A 20,076-nucleotide genomic window follows, 5' to 3' on the forward strand; every position below is an offset into this window, starting at 1 on the left:
ATTAACACACATAGTTAACCTCACATTAAAGAAAGGAGTTTTTCCGGACGAACTTAAGAAAGCTAAAATTATTCCATTGTTTAAGTCAGATAATAGAGATGATGTCAATAACTACAGACCTATATCAGTTCTTCCTGTGTTCAGTAAAGTCTTTGAAAAGTGATATGCACTCGTCTTGTAAATTTCATTGAGAAAATAATTTATTTTCGAATTGTCAGCATGGTTTTAGACCAGGGCGCTCTACTGAGTCGGCCATATTTCAGTTTACCAATAATGTATAAATATCTGGAAAAGAAACATTATTTAGTTGGAATTTTTTTAGATCTTTCTAAGGCTTTCGATTCGCTATGTCATAAAATTCTATTAAGTAAACTTAGTAATTTTGGGATTCGGGGAGTTCCTTTAGAATTATTCAAAAATTATTTAACAAATCGATTTCAAGCTGTTTACTGTAATTCTAAATATTCTTCTTTCAAGCCTATCAAAATGGGTGTACCGCAAGGATCTATCCTAGGACCTATACTTTTTCTCATCTATATTAATGATATTGTCAATGCTAGTAATAAATTTAAGTATACCATTTATGCTGACGACACTAATTTACTATTAGATGATAAAAATATAAATAGTTTGCATATAAACATTAATAATGAGCTCAATTCAATTAATATGTGGCTTAAACATAATAAGTTAAGGTTAAATATCACTAAAACAAAATACATTATCTTTCAAAACCGATCAGTCACTCCTAACATGCCACCTATAACACTTGAAGGAAAAGTACTTGAACGAGTTTCTTATACTAAGTTTTTGGGCGTTGTCATAGATCAAAATATCAATTGGAAATACCAAATTAATTCTGTTGCAAATAAACTATCTAGGATATGTGGCATACTGTGTCGAATAAGAAATAGCCTTACACAAGAAGCACTTATCAGTATTTATTATACACTTTGTTACCCGCATCTCATTTATTGTGTATCTGTGTGGGCGTGTACGTGGCCTTCCTTTCTTAAAAATCTTCAGGTTTCTCAAAATAAGATATTTAGGTGTATGTTTTACATGAACAAGTTTGATTCCACACATAACGTATTTTCCACACATAGATTTCTTAATTTTAAAAACATTCATTGTTATTTTCTACTATTATTTATTTATAAAAACCTCGCACTGATGCATGGAACTCATCCTTTTCAAGTTATTAATACAGTGCATAATACGCGCAGGAACAATATAAATCTTATCTCCACAGTTCAGGACAGTTCTTTTCAGAAATAGTATTTTATGCTCAGGACCTCAAGTTTGGAATTCTTTTGCCAGTAGAAATAAAAATCTCCTTAATAGTAATAATTTCTCTCTATTTAAAAAGTCAGTAAAAGCACACTTATTTGCAATCCAAAACAATCACGGTTAAAATTATAATTTATTCCTGAAACATGAACACAAATTTACATTATTAAATCTAATCAGTGAATTGCATAGTACTATTGTCCATATTATTTTTATTATTGTTGTTATTATTATTATTATTATTATTATTATTGTTATTATTATTATTATTATTATTATTATTGTTATTATTATTATTATTGTTGATGCTGTTGTAGTTGTTATTATAGTTAACATTTTAGATATAACTATTATAACTTCATCTGGTATTATAGTTAATGTTGTTATTTATTGTATATTTGTATTTAGGTTTATGGTTGGGAGCTATCTGCAACCTTTAGAAAGATAATAATAGTACAATGAAATAAATATACAGTCTGTCTCGGGAAGCTGGCTTGACAGGCTAGATTCGTTGTTAAATTATATAATTATATATATATATGTATATATCAATGTGTGTATATTATAATAAACATTACTTTTACTTACTTACACACACACAATATATATATATATATATATATAAATATATATATATATATATATATATATATATATATATATATATATATATATATATATATATGTATATGTGTATATATATGTATATATGTAGATATATATATATATATATATATATATATATATATATATATATATATATATATGTGTGTTTATTTATTTATATATATATATATATATATATATATATATATATATATATATATATATATATATATATATACAGGAATATGTGAAACTAGGGATTACACGTAAACCGTGAATAATCAGGATTTCATGTAATCGCTGTGACCATCAGCAAATATATGAAATCTCTAAATTTTGTAGGATTTCGTGAAATCACTGGTTTATAAGGTGTCCTCACACAAATTCCTGTTTGGATGTTAGTGAATGTGTGTAATGGTTGTTGACGTCGGCGTGACTATTACTTGCTTAACAAGTATGAGGTTCTACAATGTGGTGATATTGAAAAGCTTATTAAGGAGAGACGCAGGCCAGAGGATGATATTTTGTATTATGTCTCTATAGACGAAACCTATGATATAATCAAGCGGGCACATCTTGCCACTGGCCACGGTGGGAGGGATCGCATGCTGAAAGAAATTGGAAAGAAGTATGCCAATATCACAGAGTATGCTTTATAACTCTTCAAATCGCCCAATTTTATCAAATGAATTCAGTTCACGAGCCCAAATTGATCTCATTGATATGCAATCTATGGCACATAAGTCATTCAAATGGATCTTTGTTTACCAAGAACATTTGACGAAATTTGTCATCCTCCGTGCTCTGACATCAAAACGTGCTGCAGTTGCTCATCATTTACTGGATATCTTTCTTTTATTTGGGCCTGTCCATCCATTCCAGAGATAATGGCAGGCAGCGGCCGAGTATAAATGAACTATAAATATATATATATATATATATATATATATATATATATATATATATATATATATATATATATATATAATATATATATATATATATATATATATATATATATATATATATATATATATATATATATATATATATATATATATATATATATATATATATATATATATATATATATATATATATATATATATATATATATATATATATATATATATATATATATATATATATATATATATATATATATATATATATATATATATATATATATATATATATATATATATATATATATATATATATATATATATATATATATATATATATATATATATATATATATATATATATATATATATATATATATATATATATATATATATATATATATATATATATATATATATATATATATATATAGACATTTGTCAATAATTAGACTTTAAATCAAATATTTAGTGTCTCTCTCTCTCTCTCTCTCCCCTCCAGCAAAAATCTTTATTGAACCAGCAATAAAAGTATTCCCTCAATTAAGTAAGACCTTCCTTAAAATAAGTAATAATAGTATTTTGACTGGTTATGACAGACAGTGTTATTCAAGTAGAAAGGAATACCATAAAGCAAAGCATAAGAATAATGTAGAAAGAAGTTCGAGTAGCTATATGGACATGATATCAAGGAGTAAGAAATACAACCAATAACTTACAAGGCTTAAAGTAAACGAAAAACGTAATTTTATCGCAAAGTAGAGAAATGTTAAAACTAAGGATACTAGATTACATTGGCAGATATTACGGGGAATACAGTACAAGTCTGAGGTACCAATCTTGATTACAAAATTTATGAATCGTTTTTAGAGATTAGTGAAAGACGGTAATATTGAACAATCTCTGGATGCTGCGGGCATTGATATTGACGACGACAGTGAGCTGAATCAAATGGTTACAGAGGAGGAAGTTAACAGGTGCATACAGAGGTTAATTAAAGAATAATAAAGCCGCTGAGATTGACAACTTCATTAACGAATATTTTAAACATACGAAACATACACTGCATGTGTACTGTCTATGTAAACTTTTTAACAAGATTATAGAAGCAGGGAACCTTCCAGAGGACTGGAAAATAGCTATAGCTATATTAAAATTGATGATAAATGGCTGGATGACACGCTCAGAGTTCTTGTATTAATGTACGGCGGTGACGCTGTGATAGTGTCTGGGAGTGTAGCAGGTATGTGCACTGCCCTAAGTGCTGTAAACGTATTGTGAAGCTAGATATTCACTGTAACAAGACTAAAATTACCATGTTTTCCAGGGATAAATGTGAAGTAGGAAACTACAACTTTCAGTTTAAAGGTGAAATGATCGAAATCGTTGAGGAGTATATATATTTAGGTGTTGTTATGGAATTTAACGGAAGCTTTTAAACGTGTCAGGAACACCTTTGCCAGCAAGGACGAAGGGCGATGTACAGCTTGATTGGAAAGTGCCGGAAATTTGACCTCCCTGTTGACCTGCAACTGGAATTGTTTGACGCGATGGTGCTGCCTATTATTACGCATGGTTGTAAGATCTGGGGTTACAGAGTTCTTAGGGATGTAGAAAATGTGCATATTACGTTTCTGAAACACTTACTTAATGTTCGCACGACCACATGTAATGCCATGGTATATGGGCTGGTAAACATCCTGTCACCATTCATGTGAAATGCAGAATGTTAAATTATTGGTCAAGGATAATTACCGGTAAACAAGAGAAAATGTTATATAATGTATCAGTCTTTTTAAAATGCATAATGAAAATAGTTACAAATCACCATGAATGAAATATAAAATCGCTGTTTTTTTTTTTTTTTTTTACAACGGAGACAGCTCAAGGGCACACACAAAAAAGGGAAACAATAATAAAAAAAAAAGCCCGCTGCTCGCTGCTCCTAAAAAAGAATCAAAAGAGGTGTCCGAAAGAGAGGTCAATTTCGGGAGGAGAGGTGTCCTGATACACTTCTCTAGAAAGAGTTCAAGTCGTAGGCAGGAGGAAATACAGATGAAGGAAGATTGTTCCAGAGTTTACCAGCGTGAGGGATGAAGGAGTGAAGATGCTGGCTAACTCTAGCATAAGGGGTTTGGACAGTATAGGGATGAGCATGAGTAGAAAGTCCTGTGCAGCGGAGCCGCGGGAGGGGGGAGGCATGCAGTTAGCAGGTGGAAAGTCATGTTTGCGGTTGAAATTCTTTTTTTTTTTTAAATTTCCATATGAACTTGCGCGGCTCGTGCGGAGGTACTGCGCCGCACCACCAAGCGTTAGAGCGTCATGGTGGCCTTTAATTAAATAAGTAGTACCCTACGCGCGGGGGATTTAAACATATACTGTCACTTCTCCACACCAACCAAAAAAGAAGAGAAATGAAAGAAAAAGCCGCGAGTCTGCAGATTATCAGCCAGGTGGCTTTGATGCATAAACCTGGCGACAATGAATGAGTTGGGTTACAATGGGTAATCTGTGGTTATTAGTTCCAAATTTCAAAGACTTATTCTATACGGCTTTGGTAACCTTATTAAAGCCCCGGTCACATATGCGGGTACGGGTGGTCCACGAGTTGAATTTTAAACCCGCTAATAACGCGTGGTAGGACGCGGATGACGCGTGGATGTGGCGCTAATGATGCGCTACAACCCGTGGTAGAAAATCAACCCGCGCTAGAAAGTTTTGGAAAGTTCAAAACTTTGAGGCGCGGGTGCCCACGGGTCGCACCCGCGGGTGACGCGTTGATAACCCGTGGACAATGCGTGTTAACACGCAGATAAGGCGCTGATAAGCCGTGGTGACCCGTGATAGGCCGTGGAGCTTTAACGGGTTATCGTGGGTCAAGAGCGGGCTAGCACGGCTTATCCGCGAGTTATCCGCGTCTTATCCGCGTCTTGTCAACTGGTTATTACGGGTACTCTGGGACTATATATTGGGGGGCTACTGCCCAGCATTCATCACTCCTGCTCCAGACGTCGTTGCGTAAACATGGACCGTAGTGACCTCGTCTGCATGCTGATGCAACAGCATATGAACCTGCAGTACCAAGTCCATCAGCACCTCTCTGAAAGACGTAGAAGACGAAGACAGCAGAAGAGGAGGGTTGTCCGGAACATATGGGTTCGTGAGTGGATTGCCAGGAGACCTCTGCTTGGGCTGTACGATCGTCTCATGGTGGAGCTCCGCAATGAAGATCCAAGAGCCTTCCAGAACTTCATGAGAATGCCACCTGCCATGTTCGACGAAGTTGTGGAGAGACTAACACCAGCCCTTGAAAAGAAGACAACCAAGTGGCGAGAACCCCTTGAGCCAGGCCTGAAGGTTGCCCTCACCCTCAGGCACCTTGCTTCTGGCGCCAAGTACCGGGAGATGCAGTATGGTTGGAGGGTGCCTCACAACACCACTTGGGAGCCATCTGGAGCAGTGTGGTCGGTGGTCTGGAAGCAGTGCTGGAGCTGGTGCTGGAGCTGGAGCTGGATGTTGCTTGTCTGGAGTCTGGAGCGAGAGTAGTTCTGCCGCCCGGCCGGGCGCTTTAAACCCGCCGAGGAGGCGCGCGCAACCCGGATTAATCCGCGAACGGGCCGCGCTTGACACGTGGACAACGCTCGGATGTCGCGTCATAACCTGTGGATGACGCGTGGATAACCCGTGGTAACCCGCAGACAACCCGATTTCGGGTTGTCTGCGGGTTGTCTACGGGTAACCACGGGTTCGTCAATTTTTGGAAAGTTACGCCACGTGTCATCACGGCTTCTAAATTCAACTCGTGGACCACCCGTACCCGCATATGTGACCGGGGCCTAAGTACCTTTGAAAAGAGAAACTGTCTTTATAAGTCACGTAAGTACTGCATGATGATTTACTGTTTAAAGTTGAATACCACTCCAATCCAGTGATCCTTAACATTCCTCTGGAAAGCAAGTTTCAAGCAGTGTGTTGTGAACCTCTTGTTCCAGACAAATCCCCGACATTCTCAGCTGAGTTGTTATATATATATATATATAGTTTCCTTTCCGGCCGTTCTATCTCTGCGGTGGTGGACGGTCACTGTTCTTCCCCTAAACCTATCAACAGTGTGTTCCACAGGGCTCTGTCCTATCACCCACTCTCTTCCTGTTGTTCATCAATGATCTTTCCATAACAAACTGTCCTATCCACTCATACGCCGACGACTCCACTCTGCATTATTCAACTTCTTTCAATAGAAGACCATCACAATAGGAAGTACACGACTCCAGACTGGAGGCTGCAGAACGCTTAACTTCAGACCTTGCTATCATTTCCGCTTCGGGCAGAAGGAACCTTGTGTCCTTCAATGCCTCAAAAACTCAATTTCTCCAGCTATCAACTCAACACAATCTTCCAAACACCTATCCCCTATTCTTCGACAACACTCAGCTATCACCATCTTCAACACTAAACATCCTCGGTCTATCCTTAACTCAAAATCTCAACAGGAAACTTCACATCTCCTCTCTCGCTAAATCAGCTTCCTCGAGGTTGGGCGTTCTGTATCGTCTCCGCCAGTTCTTCTCCCCCGCGCAGTTGCTATCCATATACAGGGGCCTTGTCCACCCTCGTATGGAGTATGCATCTCACGTGTGGGGGGGCTCCACTCACACAGCTTTTCTGGACAGAGTGGAGTCTAAGGCTCTTCGTCTCATCAGCTCTCCTCCTACTGATAGTCTTCTACCTCTTAAATTCCGTCGCGATGTTGCCTCTCTTTCTATCTTCTGTCGATATTTCCACGCTGACTGCTCTTCTGAACTTGCTAAGGGGGAAAGTCATTTTTATGGTCATGTTCGGAGATTTTGATCTCTGTGGGCGTAATTTTTCTTCTGGATTTAGGGGTAGGCGTTGGCTGAACTGGTAGCGTACAGGGCCCACTTTCACCGCGTGATGGACGACGCGGGCTCGAATCCCCACGTTACCACCTCGGATTTTTCAGTCACCGCCGAGCGGCTTAAAACTACCCACATGCTGTCCTGAAGACCACCCATCAACCCGGACTCTAGAGGAAGCCGTCCAAGCGAATCAAGAACGAGTTCCGGGGGGCAGCATGAGCCAATGCAAGATGGCGCCACTATAAACTCTCGCCTGTGCCAGAACGGGCTGGGCCCACCATCAGGCCCCACCTGGAAGAAGCCATGGGCCGACCATCAGGCCCCACCGGGAAGATGCCTACCGGCGCAATAGGCAGCAACGTAAAAAAAAAAAAAAACGGGGGACAAATGATTTTTTTTACAGTTTAAACACTAGACTGTGAGGTACCCCTGCTATAATTTTCATAAAAATTGAAGGAGTTTTTTTTTTTTTTTTTGAAAAGTTTTACACATGCTCAAAAAAATCTTATTCACGGAAAATAATCAAAGTAAAGGAATATCCTTTATATGAGATTTAAATGACACCCAAAGGAACAATACTGCATATTATCATTTGTATATCGCAAATAATAAGTGCACACAACAAAATCAATTCATGCGGTAATTTTTTTTTTTGTAAAAACTACCGAAAAAAAAAATCACAGATCCTACAAACTTCGACATTACCAAATCTCAATATGCAGTTTTGTAGATAATTATTTTCTGAGTATTATGCTGAAAAAAAAAAAAGTCCAAATACAGGTCGAGATATATAATTCTTTACATTAAAATTTTTATTTTGAGAAAAACGCACTTTTATGTTTAGGTGACAATGTATGGTACAGAGATGTTTTCTAGCACAACACAACTGTCTCGTTCCTTATCTTACTCCTCTGGTAATGTTCAAGAGGTCAGATTTCCAAGGAAGCTCTTTCAGGTCATCTCAGGTCACTTCTACGGGGAGGATGTGCTCACAATTGCTTTTCCTCTAAGTAGATTTAGGCACCTGGTCCCCTTTTGTATCTTATAATACATGTAGGAATGCACAATGTATTCTAAAAGACAAAATATCAATCCCTCAGAGGGGAGGGTATCATTGGGCGCCACCCAACTCATTCATTGTCGCCAGGTTTATGCATCAAAGCCACCTGCCTGATAATCTGCAGACTCGCGGCTTTTTCTTTCATTTCTCTTTTTTTTTGGTTGGTGTGGAGAAATCCTGGCTTTATCCATTTGTTTTCTTGTTATTGTTGCCTCAGGAGTTGAAGGGAAGCCTGTATAGGCAATGTATCTATTTGCCTCATATCCCAAGTTGTGCTCAAGTATTATGAGCTGAGTCATAAATCTTACCCTTTTTAGTCCAGCAAACTTTGCTTTATTTTGATGTAGCCGCAGCTTTCCGCTTACCATAATTACATATAATTACGAAAAAAATCGGAAAAAGAGGATGCAAATTGAAGATACACAAAGAGCTTGGCAGTGCGCCGCAGTACCTCCGCACGAGCCGCGCAAGTTCATATGGAAATAAAAAAAAAAAAAAAAAAAATCAACCGCAAAAATGACTTTCCATCTGCTAACTGCATGCTTTCCCCCTCCCGCGGCCCCGCTGCACAGGACTTTCTACTCATGCTCATCCCTATAGTGTCCAAACCCCTTATGCAAGAGTTAACCAGCATCTTCACTCTTTCATCCCTCACGCTGGTAAACTCTGGAACAATCTTCCTTCATCTGTATTTCCTCCTGCCTACGACTTGAATTCTTTCAAGAGAAGTGTATCAGGACACCTCTCCTCCCGAAATTGACCTCTCTTTCGGACACCTCTTTTGATTCTTTTTTAGGAGCAGCGAGCAGACACCTCTCCTCCCGAAATTGACCTCTCTTTCGGACACCTCTTTTGATTCTTTTTTAGGAGCAGCGAGCAGCGGGCTTTTTTTTTTATTATTGTTTTCCTTTTTTGTGTGTGCCCTTGAGCTGTCTCCGTTGTTAAAAAAAAAAAAAACAGCGATTTTATATTTCATTCATGGTGATTTGTAACTATTTTCATTATGCATTTTAAAAAGACTGATACATTATATAACATTTTCTCTTGTTTACCGGTAATTATCCTTGACCAATAATTTAACATTCTGCATTTCACATGAATGGTGACAGGATGTTTACCCAGCCCGCCATATACCATGGCATTACATGTGGTCGTGCGAACATTAAGTAAGTGTTTCAGAAACGTAATATGCACATTTTCTACATCCCTAAGAACTCTGTAACCCCAGATCTTACAACCATGCGTAATGATAGGCAACACCATCGCGTCAAACAATTCCAGTTGCAGGTCAACAGGGAGGTCAAATTTCCGGCACTTTCCAATCAAGCTGTACATCGCCCTTCGTCCTTGCTGGCAAAGGTGTTCCTGACACGTTTAAAAGCTTCCGTTAAATTCCATAACAACACCTAAATATATATACTCCTCAACGATTTCGATCATTTCACCTTTAAACTGAAAGTTGTAGTTTCCTACTTCACATTTATCCTTGGAAAACATGGTAATTTTAGTCTTGTTACAGTGAATATCTAGCTTCACAATACGTTTACAGCACTTAGGGCAGTGCACATACCTGCTACACTCCCAGACACTATCACAGCGTCACCGCCGTACATTAATACAAGAACTCTGAGCGTGTCATCCAGCCGTTTATCATCAATTTCAATATAGCTATAGTTATTTTCCAAGAGATAATCTTCACTGTCGTTCACGTAAGAGAGAAGAGAAGTGGTGCCACATTTTCCCCTTGCCTAAGCCCGTGCAGCGTGACTTGCAAAGTAGTCTGGACGATTGGCTGACACACAAGATTTACTGTTACTGTACATGTTTCTTGTTGCCCTAATGATCCCACCATTAATTCCTGCCTATACTAACTTATACCACAGGCCATCTCTCCACACCAGCTCAAAGGCTTTCCTACAGTCAACAGTCAGACAATACAGGTTTTTCTTCTCATGCAGAAACAGATCAATCAATTTTTTTATACCCAAGACATAATCAGTAGTGGAGTAACCCTTAAGTCCTTAATAACATGATTATCATCACGGAACTCTTACGTTAAGCATTCTTGTAAATAGTTTCCCCAAGCAACTTAGTAGAGTTATACTCCTGTAATTATTAACATCCTCTACTTCCCCTGCATTTTTATAAATAGGGATAATAACTCCAATTAACCAGTCCTCTGGAAGGTTCCCTGAGAGAGAGAGAGAGAGAGAGAGAGAGAGAGAGAGAGGGGCTGGGTGGGGACGGGAGACATGTCCAGCGTTGCCATATGACTGACAGCACTTTTCTGGGAAACAAGGGCAAAAAATTCTGGATATGTCCTGGAAATTCTGGATATATATATATATATATATATATATATATATATATATATATATATATATATATATATATATATATATGTATGTATATATATATATATATATATATATATATATATATATATATATATATATATACACACACACACACACACACACACACACACACACACACACACACACACACAGAGAGAGAGAGAGAGAGAGAGAGAGAGAGAGAGAGAGAGAGAGAGAGAGAGAGAGAGAGAGAGAGAGAGAGAGAGAGAGAGAGAGAGAGAGATTTGGAATAGGCTACACAGTACAGTACATATTATAGAGGTATAATTTTTCTTACCTTACATATCTTCTGGATCCTTCGACTTGTACATATCAAAGTTCATTTTACTGGTCATTGAACGGGTGACTTCAAAATCGTAGCAGTTCCTCTCAATCATCAAACACACCTCCGCGATGTTACCAGCCTCTACCACCACGGATCCCGCTGCCAGTCCCTCGAAGCACACCGTAATTCTGTATATTTCACTCAAAATCCCTACTGTGTAGTTCCTCCTGCGGCACCTTGGAGACAGTACTGCCGTGACTCGTGAGTGGCGACTGACTGCCGTCGTGACACCATTGCCAGATTATCGTCCTCTACTTCCCCTTCATTTTTATAAATAGGGATAATAACTCCAATTAACCAGTCCTCTGGAAGGTTCCCTGAGAGAGAGAGAGAGAGAGAGAGAGAGAGAGAGAGAGAGAGAGAGAGAGAGAGAGAGAGAGAGAGAGAGAGAGAAGCTGGGTGGGGACGGGAGACATGTATTTACCGGCTTCTGACCCAGAACTATTGCCAAGAAACAACGATAATTAACCATTTTAACGGTAACTATATATGAAGTCAGTTATTGGGTAGGAGGAGACTGGTTTTGGCTCTGAAATCGGCAAACATATGAGTATGAGTAGGACAATCTGGCACCGCTGCACGGTCTTGACGAGAAGCGTACGGGACCTTGACGAGAAGCGTACGGGTCATGTTTCTGTTCAAGACTTTAAGTTTCAACTCAACAGCTACTGTCCGTATTTATTTTATACACGAAGTAGTTGAAACTCAATGATGTATATGGTAATCTGATTATTTACTGAACCGTCTGAACGTAATCAGTTAATCACTAAACAGTAAATTCTGAAAGTTTAGAAGTTTTAAGGGATTCTTTCTGGCTAAGCATGAAAAATCTGGATATATTCGTCAAAATTCTGGAGTTCTGGCAATAGCAACAAAATTCTGGAGAAATCCAGACTTTTCTGGGTATATGGCAACCCTGCATGTCCATCAGCGACAAGGGGTCAGCTAGTCAGCGACACACACACACACACACACACACACACACACACACACACACACACACACACACACACACACAGACACGTATTTATACTTAGATAATACGTAATCTTCACGGAGAAATGATTTTAGATTTTTGATGATCTGAATTGTCTTTGAGGCTTTTTAGTGACGGGAATTAAGGCTGCTTGTTAAACAGACCCTCAAGCCTATTTGCTGTTTGATGGTAAGGAGCATTAGTCACTGCCTGCCTCTGTGAAGGACAGCATTGCACACGGTGTTTTCAAAGTTTAATAAGAAAAAGTGTTTCAGACTGTTTGTGATGTTTTACCTCGTCATCAACATCATCATCATGTAGAAGACATTCATTATCGCATTTCTAAATTGAATTCATGTAATCTGGTATATTTCTAACTACACTATATTATAATATAATATATTATACAATATTATAATTTCGCGGTCACACACACACGGTACACACTGAAACGCGTCACTAACATCACCAGTGAATGCGTCACCGTGGTATAGTTGCCAGATACCGCTACCAGGCTAAACATTCTCAAAACCATGACACTACTCTCTAGTATATATATATATATATATATATATATATATATATATATATATATATATATATATATATATATATATATATATATATATATATATATATATATATATATATATATATATATATATATATATATATATATATATATATATATATATATATATATATATATATATATATATATATATATATATATATATATATATATATATATATATATATATATATATATATATATATATATCTGTGTCTATATATGTATATATGTATATCTATCTATATATCTCTCTCTCTCTCTCTCTCTCTCTCTCTATATATATATATATATATATATATATATATATATATATATATATCTCTATATATATATATATATATATATATATATATATACAAGTGACCTATAGCCGGGAGGCTAATTCATATGGGCCTGATGGTCGGTCCGAGGCCGTCGTGGCGCAGGCAGTTGTTTATTGTGGCGTCATTATTATTAGGTCATGGTGCCCCCCGGAGCTCAGTCTTGATTTCACTTGCGCTGTACATCTTCTTGAGTCCGTTGATAGGTGGTTATCAGGACAGCATGTGGGTAGTCTTAGGCCACTCGGCGGTGACTGAAAAATCTCAGGTGGTTAGTATATATATATATATATATATATATATATATATATATATATATATATATATATATATATATATATATATATATATACTGGTAACCACAGCATCGCCATTCTCCAGTTCTTGTAGTATCTCAGCAATTGTCAAGCTTCTGGAAGAAGAAAAATAATTCAATATATAAGATATAAAGCCTGTGTCTTTTGCTACTCAAACAACTAACAAACATTGGCTATTAGTGTCACAAAAGCCTAGCGTAACCATATGGTAACGCTCACAACTTCTGCTAAATATATCTGTGTTTAGACAAATTATTTTTATTCACTACATTCAGTACAAGGAACTATTCATTTTTAATCAGAAAACATCAACAATAAGTATTTTTGAGGATGTTACATGGAAACAGATACAGATACAGATAATGGATACAGGGTGAACTAAACAGATTGTATGATCATGGACAAATGGCAGATGCAGTTCAATGTAGGGAAGTGCAGTATTCTGAGTGTAGGTAGGAACAACCCCTCACATAACTATTCCTTAAATGACACTCTCATAAGCAGGTCTGGGTGCGAGAGAGATTTAGGGGTCTTAGTGAGCTCTGATTTCCGTCCAAGGGCACAATGCATTCAAGCTAGAAATCGAGCAAATAGGGTACTGGGATTTATTTCAAGGAGCGTAAGAAACAGAAGCGCCAAAGTCTTCCTCAAACTATATTTAGCATTAGTTAGACCTCATCTTGACTATGCGGTTCAGTTCAGGTCACCTTACTATAAAATGGATATCAAAATGTAAGAATCGGTGCAGAGGAGGATGACTAAGATGATTCAGGGGTTGAGAACTTGCCATGCGAGGAAAGACTCAAACAGTTAAACTTGCATTCTCTAGAGAGGCGAAGGGTGCGTGGAGACATGATCGAGGTTTATAAATGGATGAAGGGCTTTAATAAGGGAGACATTCATAAGGTTTTGTTGGTAAGAGAACCGGGTAGGACACGAAGTAATGGTTTTAAACTGGATAAATTCAGATTAAACAGGGTCATAGACAAAAATTGGTTTACAAACAGGGTGGTGGATGAGTGGAATAGGCTTAGCAGTCATGTGGTGAGTGCCAATACAATTGTCACATTCAAAAATAGATTAGATAAATTCATGGACCGCGATATTTGGTGGGGCTAGATACACGGGAGCTTAGGTTCAGGGGAGCTGCCTCGTACAGGCCTACCGGTCTCTTGCAGACTCCTGTGTTCTTATGTTCTTATGTTCTTATGAAAAAAGTAAGGACTTACTTTTGTTGTCTGGCCATGGCTGCAACTTTACAGCACGTCTTCATTCTGTGGCTGCCTACTCCGGATTGGGAAGGCTGAATTCAACAGGCTACCAGGAACTTGTAGGAGCTATCGTACACTAGACTGTGACACGGAAAAATTTACCTTTCTTCACTTCTTTTAATCGTATATGCATATGTAGAAAAATATCACGGTCATGCTAGGCTTTGAAGGGTTTATTAATTAATGAAACCGCTGGTTGTGGAAAGCCCCGTCCGCCGCCTCCTTCCTGGAGATCGTCACGAATCGTCCGTGCCGGTTCAGCACCCTGACAGTCGGCCCTGTGCGCGTTGGCTGGGGGGGCGGTGCCTGCTCTGGCTTCTTGAAGTCGTCTTTCCGGGTCTGGCCGGGCCTGTGCTTGCTTCGGTGTTCAGCCTCTGCGAGAGGGAGCGCACGGTCGTCAATGTCGTTATGATTTATCTGGTTTACTTCAGCTCGTGCGAGTTTCTTATTCTTTGTGTTAGACGTGGTTTTATCTCTTTTAACAATACCTTGTTTCTTTTGCTCATAGGCAGTCCTGCTGGCTCCTGTTGCTGCTGGGACGGGTGGAGGCGTCCACTTTGGCAGGACTCGCTGGGGCGTGGCGTGCCGCGCCAGCAGCTGGCCGAGCAGGAGCAGGGGGAGGCGTACACGCCTGGCTCGAAAAGGGCGGCTTCCAGCACTCGGTAGGCGTGCTGGAAGGCTCTGCGCACGTCCCAGACACGGAAGGAGGACCGCCCCAGGTCGTTGGTGGGACAGAGCGGGTCTTGATGCAGAGGTCCGCCTGCCGGTGGCCGCGCGGCATCATGATGGGCACGTCTTCCTTACGCAGGTAGCGGCCGCGCCCCACTACGCTGATCCCCTTGCTGGCGAAATTAAACTCATAGCCGTAGAAGGCGAAGAAGCTCACCAACAGCCACCTGAGGTCGTGCTGGGCGTCCGGGGAATCTGCAGCTGCAGGAAGCTGGTGACCATAAGGGTGACGGCGTAGGATGACACGCCCCGTGAAGACCTCTGCCAGGCCCAGGCCACGCAGGTAGTGGCGCACCAGCAGTGAGATGGGCGCCAGGCCGGAAGCGGCGCAACAACTCCCGCACCAGCTCTGCGGCGCGCACGGCCGCCTGCTGCCTGGCGACACGTCCACGGGCAAGCCCGTCGCCTGGTGGACGAACTTGACCAGTGGAACCGTCGTCTTTTCCAGCACGGTGAGCTGGCCGAGTCGCGCCACGCCCTCCCGCTGGAGGGCGTCGCGGAGTGCGAGCAGTGGAGAGGGTGACGCGGGCCAGTGGCCCAGCAGTGTCGCATCCACGTCGCTGTCCGCCAGATAGAGGCCGTTGGCCAGGCTGCCGGTGGCCTCGACGCGCACCTGAGGCCACATTGTGACCACCACACGCCGCAGGTCCTCCACTGGACGCAGGCGACGCTGGTACTCGGCGTCTGAGCCGCCAGCCCACCGATGAAAGTCCAGTAGTTCCTGGTGCAGAGCGCGGCGGCTGCCGTCATAACACTTGGGAGGGCAGTCCCAGGGGGGGGGGGGGGGGGGAACTGGCGGTAGGAAAGAGGCGGTGTTGGCTGGCGGGGGTGTCGTTGTTGAGGGTGAAACAGACGAAGGGGCACGGTGAGTGTCTGAGGAGGTGCTTGTCGTGGCACAGGAGGAGTGGCACTGGTCTGCGTTTGGGGTTCGGTTGCATGAACGTGTTTTAAAGTTTTGGCGGACGGGCTAGACTCTGCGGCATGACTCGTATCGTCTGTCGCCTCGACGGTGTTCGTGTTGTCCGCGGCTTGGGAACACTCTTCTTTCTCAATACTTTCTTCATATTCCTTGTGTTCTTCATTTTCATTTACTTCTTCTTTCTCAATACTTTCTTCATATTCCTTGTGTTCTTCATTTTCATTTTCTTCATTTTCATTTTCTTCTTCTTTCTCAATATTTTCTTCATTTTCCTTGTGTTCTTCATTTTCGTTTTCTTCTTCAATATTTTTTCTTCTTCTTTCTCAATATTTTCTTCATTTTCTTTGTGTTCATTTTTATTTTCTTCTTTCTCAATATTTTCTTCATTTTCTTCCTGTTCTTCATTTTCATTTCCTTCTTCCCTCGCAGTATTTTCTTCATTTTCCTTCTGCCCGTCATTTTCATTCCCTTCCATCTCATTGTCTGTATTTTGTCTGTGGTCTTCTTTCTCAATGTCTTCCTCAGTTTCCTTATGTACTTCATTTTTATTCTCCTCGTTTGCATTGTCTACTTCATCTTCCTTATTCCCGTCATTTTCCCTTTCCACCTCTTCCTTGTTTTCCATCTCTTCTTCCTTTTCTATCTCTTCTTCAGTTACCAAGTCTTCTTTGGTTTCTGTATCTCCTTTTTCCAAGTCTTCTTCATTTTCCAACCCTTCTTCGCCTTCTGTCTCCGTCTCTTCTCCCATCTTCTCCACACACCCGTCACTCGGGTGCTCCTCTCCTTCATTTCCTACTTCTGTCATCCTTTCCTCACCCGCCTCCTTCCCCGTCGCCGCGGGTGTCTCCGTGTCACGTGGTCCTTCCTGGACACACTCCTTCACCTCCTCCAGGTGTGTTTCTTCTTGCTTTTTTTCATCGCCCCCCTTATCAGGTGGTGTCACGTTCAGGCCTGTTTCTTCACCTCCTTCCCGGCGGGACGGTGGGCTGGAGGCCACGGCAGCCAGGGCCGCCAACATCGCCAGGAGCAGCAGCAGGCCGCCGCAAACTAGCAGAGTTCTAACGAAACCTGCTTGCTCCTCCTCAGCCTGCCGGACCTGCTCGTGCAGGCAGTCCAGATGCCGCTTGGCCCCGGCCAGCAGCCGCAGCACGTCCCACCAGCCGTCGCCGGCGGGGAGGCCACACTCCATCAGGGGATCCTGGCGGTGCAGGGCGCAGCGCGCCGGGGAGCCACCAGGCGCCGGCCAGACGCTGCCTTCGCTCTCCCATCGCAGTTGTGTGTGGGCCGGCAGCCTGCCACTCCCGCAGCGCCTCCAGGAGCGGCCCGCCGTAGCGGGCGGCCCCCCAGAGGTACGGCGCGAGGGCCGCAGTGATGCCTGCCAGTACGATTCCGATTTTCTTTTGGTAGTTGTTCATTTTTGTTCCTCTGTGTTTATGAAAAGAGTGTGACAGGAGGCAGAGCGGGCTAGCCTGGGATTGTTTGGAACCAGGATGGAAAGTGAGGGCCTCCACAGACTCAGAGGAAAACTTACAGAGAATGATCGAGGACCTTCACAGGGTGTGAACGTAGACCCAAAGAAGAAAAGGAAGGAAACAAAGGTAGTGTTTAGTAATCAGTTGGCCGTGTTCTCCCTTAATAATACAAGACAACGTGTTTTATGTGTAGAATTAGTGGAAGAAAGGTGAGTGTGGACGCCCCATAGAGGTGGGGAGGGAGAGGAGGGGGAAGGCTAGCACGTGTAATATTAGGATGGGAGGGACCGTTGAGAAGGAGAGAGTATTGGAAAGTGAAAGATGAGCAAAAGAAAAGAAATATTAAAAGGTGGGTTGTTGAATGAGAGAACAGAGAATAGAAGAGGCCTGTAGAAGAGAAGGAAGGAAAGACGTGACGGAGGGGAATCGGAACTGTCGAGAAGTGGCCAAGAAAGGGAAGGGGAAGGATGTGCTGAGGAGGATGACGGGGTGTAAGAAAAACGGGAAGGCAAAAGGGAGGGAGGGAAGAAAAGACGAATGGGGACCATGAAGGAGGGAAAACGGTTGTAAGGGAATAAAGGAAGGTGAGGGTGGTGGAAGGAGGAAGGGGAACCAAAGGAAGGAGGGAGTTAGAAGAGAGAGAGAGAGAGAGAGAGAGAGAGAGAGAGAGAGAGAGAGAGAGAGAGAGAGAGAGAGAGAGAGAGAGAGAGAGAGAGAGATAATGTGTTGTAATCAGGATGAGTTTGCTAAGGCGGCGTGGCGAGGAGAGGCGAGGCGAGGGAAGGCGAGGCATCCTGCAGGGTCAAGTTAAGGCCGGAGGCTGCTGAAGGAGGTGGAGCAGAAGGAGGAGAAAAAGAAAGAAAGAAAGAAAGAGAGAAAGAAAAAAAAGAGACATATGTAAAAGCACAACAATGTAGAATTTTGAAAACAAAGAAAATATTATAGACGGAAGTGGTAAAGAATGTTATGATGATAAGAAAGAAAAGAAGAAGAAGAAGAAGAAGAAGAAGAAGAAGAAGAAGAAAGTTCATAAAAGTAAGTACTAATTATAAGAACTTATTAAAACGAAGAAAACAAAATCGTAATGGAAAAGGAAAGAAAGTTGTAATGGTGAAAAGAAGAAGAAGAAGAGGAAGAGGATGAGGGAGAGTATGGTGGCGGCTGTTTCCAATCCCTAATTCTTCACCTCCCACTTACTCTGTACTCTCACCGTCCCAGCCATCCTCATCCTGACTTATCATCCCCTTCCTTCCTTCCTTCCTTCCTTCCTTCCTTCCTGCCTTGCAAACTATCGTCCTTTTGTTCCCCCTCTTCAGTCACCTCACACCCTCACCCTCACGCTCCCTCCTTCTCTCACCATCATGCCGTCCCTTCATCCCCTTCCTTCCTTCCTTCCTTCCTTCCTTCCTTCCTTGCAATCTATCGTCCTTTTGTTCCCCCTCTTCAGTCACCTCACACCCTCACCCTCACGCTCCCTCCTTCTCTCACCATCATGCCGTCCCTTCATTCCCTTCCTTCCTTCCTTCCTTCCTTCCTTCCTTCCTTCCTGCCTTGCAATCTATCGTCCTTTTGTTCCTCCTCTTCAGTCACCTCACACCCTCACCCTCACGCTCCCTCCTTCTCTCACCATCATGCCGTCCCTTCATTCCCTTCCTTCCTTCCTTCCTTCCTTCCTTCCTTCCTTGCAATCTATCGTCCTTTGTTCCCCTCTTCAGTCAGCTCACAACCTCACCCTCACGCTCCCTCCTTCTCTCACCATTATGCCGTCCCTTCCTTCCTTCCTTCCTTCCTTCCTTCTTTCCTTCCTTCCTTCCTTCCTTCCTTCCTTGCAATCTATCGTCCTTTTGTTCCTCCTCTTCAGTCACCTCTCACCCTCACCCTCACGCTCCCTCCTTCTCTCACCATCATGCCGTCCCTACATTCCCTTCCTCATTCATCGTCCCCTTCCTTCCTTCCTTCCTTCCTTGCAATCTCTCTCCTCCAGTTTGTTCCTCCCCTTCTCACATTCTCACGCTCCTCATCGCTATTCATCCTTCCTCCTCTCATCATCATTC

This window comes from Eriocheir sinensis, unplaced genomic scaffold (genome assembly GCF_024679095.1).
Source record: "Eriocheir sinensis breed Jianghai 21 unplaced genomic scaffold, ASM2467909v1 Scaffold660, whole genome shotgun sequence".
Taxonomy (NCBI): domain Eukaryota; kingdom Metazoa; phylum Arthropoda; class Malacostraca; order Decapoda; family Varunidae; genus Eriocheir; species Eriocheir sinensis.